The 3,222-nt window shown below is 37.4% G+C and overlaps 1 pseudogene; it reads right to left on the bottom strand.

Moving 5' to 3' along the window:
- Nucleotides 1-1,129: 1,129 nt before the first annotated feature.
- Nucleotides 1,130-1,225, bottom strand: LOC122150386 (annotated as a pseudogene).
- Nucleotides 1,226-3,222: the final 1,997 nt, after the last annotated feature.

Below are 3,222 nucleotides of genomic sequence, written 5' to 3'. Positions count from 1 at the left end.
GAAGGAAGATGGGGCAATCTACTTCTGTAGTGATACTGCCTCAGAAACCCAAGGAGGGGTCACTATGAGTCGGGTCCGACTCGACAGCACATAACAACAACAACATTGTCTTTCTCTTCAAGGTGTGTCTCTTATAGACAGCATACTGATGGTTCTGTTTTCTTATAAAGTGTGCAATTATCCATCTCTTGAGTGGTGTATTTAATCCATTGACATTCAGTGTAATTATTGACAAGTATGAACTTGTTGCTCTCATTTTGTTATGTGTGTATTTTCATGGTGTTCCTGCTTTCTTTGTTCCATATACATTTCTGTACTGAGCTTGTTTTATGGATTGTGTTATCACCCCCTTCATTGCTATTGTTTTAGCATTTGCTAAATATTTATGCTTGTCCTCTTTTTTATTTTGATGTAAAGGTTTACCATTTTTCTTTGAGGTTACCCTGTGATTTATAATTTTCTTCCCAACTTTAGAACAGTCCGTTCTATCTTGCAATTGTCTTCCTCACCATTTAGAAGTTCTGTAACTACACTATTTTTTCTCTCTTTTTGTTTTGCAGTTGTCTTCATTTGCCAATTGATGTCTCTGGTTCTCTGTTTACAATCTTGTAGCTTATTTACTTTGGAAACTTCCATAACTGGGTTGGTTTCTGGGTTATGTCATCATATGTGAAAATGGTTGATTGTTGTTTGCTGTTCTTGGGTCTCTGACCAAAGGATTCCCTTTAGGATCTCTTGTAATGCTGGTCTGGTTTTAATAAATTCCTGTAATTTCTGTTTATCTGGAAATATCTTAATTTCACCATCATAATGAGGGACAATTTTGCCAGGTATACATAATTCTTGCTTGGAAATTTTTTTCCTTCAGGGTTTTATATATACCATTCCACTGCCTTCTCACCTGTATGATTTCTACCAAAAAATCAGAGCTTAGTTCTATTGGTTGCCATTTGTAGTTAACTTTTCATTTTTCCCATGCTGCTTTCATGATTCTTTCTTTATCTTTGGTTTTGGTAAGTTTGATGATGATATGTCTTGGTGATTTTCTTTTGGGGTTTGGGATTCTTTGGAATTTTTTTAAATTGTGATTTGGGTGAAATTTTACAGAGCAAATTCACTTTTCATACAGAAAAATATGGAATGCTTCATGAATTTGTGTGTTATCCTTGCACAGGGACTATGCTAATCTATCATTCCAACTTTAGTATATGTGCTGCTAAAGCAATCACTCTTTGGACTTCTTGAATGGATATATTCTCATCTTTTATCATATTGGGGAAATTCTCTTCCAACAAATCTTTGACTATTTTTTCTGTGGTTTTGTCTCTTCCTGTTCTGGAATTCCAATTACATTAAAAACTCGTTGCCATCGAGTTGATCCTGACTCACAGCAACCCCTCCTTGGGTTTCCAAGACGGTATCTCTACAGAAGTAGATTGCCCAGTCTTCGTTCCAAGGAGTGGATGGTGGGTTTGAACTGCCAACCTTCTGGTTAGCAGTCAAATGCCTTACACACTACACCTATTTTGATGGTATCCCACATGAACTTTAGGCTTTTATTTTGTTTTGATCTTTTTCTGATTGATTCCTTTCCAAACAAGTATTGAGGTATTTGTCTTCTATCTCACTAATTCTGTCTTCCATTGATTCAATTCTACTCCTTTGCCTGTTCAATGTGTTATCTATTCTGGAAAATTTAATATTACTCTTCTGGATTTCTATCTGTAGATTTTGCATCATTTCTAATTTTTCACTTATTTTGTCATTTTGTTCTTGTATTGTCTTTTAAAACTGTTCTGGGGTTTTCTCTAGATTTTCCTCAGTTTTGTCAGTGTCTTCCTTAATCTGTCTCTCAATCAGTTGAAACAAAAAACCAAGGCTCTGGTGGCACAATGCCTAAGGCATTTGACTGCTAACCAAAAGGTTGGTGGTTCAAACCCACTAGCCACTCCTTGGAAGGAAACTTGTGCAATCTACTTTTGTAGTGATAGTGCTTAAGAAACCCAAGGAGGGGTCACTATGAGTCAGATACAACTCGACAACAGTGAGTTCGGGTTGTTTTGTTTTGTTTTGTTTTCCTTGATCTCTCTCAATCCATTGAATTCTTTATCAGGGAGTTCCAATGCTGCTTCTTCCTCAGGGATGTGTTCTGGGTCTATATCCTGGTCCCTTGTTTCTCCTGCTTTATCTTGCTTCTTTGTGTGGACTATCATAATCTACTGTTTCCAAGACACTGTGACATTTTTGTGTTTATATTTAATTGGTGATTGTATGTTGAAGTGATTTGCCCAAGATTTTTGTTTTCTTTGTATGTTATCTGAGTAAGTAAGGTACTGTTGTGCTCCTGTATTTGCCAGTTGGCAGCACTTATGCACTCACCACCTGTATCCTTTCTAGTCATCAGCTTCCTGCATGCCCATGATGTCCTTGGCAAGCAGAGCCTATTCTTAAGTCCCTGGAATCTGAATAAGAATGCTGTCACTTTAAATATCCAAAATGGCCACCACTTGTAAACATTCAAAATGGCCATGCCCTCTGGACAGTCGAAGTCCACAGCTCATTTTGTCTCCTTTGCTGTTTCCCCTTTTGGTCATCAGCCACCAGCCTAGTTGTCCATGCAGCCCTTGGTAAGCAGGGCCAATTTATAGGTTAATTATCAGGTCCTAACACCACTTGAAAATATTCGGGCTGTCTGTGCCATCAGGATAGGTGACAGTCTGCAGCTCCATTTGTCTCCATATTCACTGTTTCATTCAGGTTCTTCTACCAGTTGGTGTTTAATCCACTTCTATGTCCTTCCTTTCAAAGCTCAGGGCTCCAGGATTATCTTCTGTATCTGTGTCAATTGGTTCTGTTTTGTTGAAGAGGGTCTGTGTAACTTGTGTGTCTATTCCGCCATCTTACCAGAAGTTTCCCAGGTAATATTCTTTTCTCTGTAATTTACTTTGTCTGATATCAATATTACCACTGAAGTTTTCTTTTGATTAGTATTGGCATGGTATATCATTTTCTGTCCTTTAACTTTTAACCTATTTGTGCCCTTCTTTATACTTAAAGTGGGCTTCTTGTAGGCAGCATATAGTTGGGTCTCATTTTATTTTATTTTTTTCCCTTATTTATTTATTTTTATTTGGGTGAAGATTTACAGAGCAAATTCACTTTCCATACAGCAGTTCACATATACTTTGTCTCATGTCATTGACCACAGTTTACCACACTGCA

Source organism: Orycteropus afer, unplaced genomic scaffold (genome assembly GCF_000298275.1).
Source record: "Orycteropus afer afer isolate SDZICR_OR568_19922 unplaced genomic scaffold, OryAfe1.0 scaffold00131, whole genome shotgun sequence".
In the NCBI taxonomy this organism is placed as follows: Eukaryota; Metazoa; Chordata; class Mammalia; order Tubulidentata; family Orycteropodidae; genus Orycteropus; species Orycteropus afer.
This window is presented reverse-complemented; position numbering and strand designations above follow the sequence as displayed.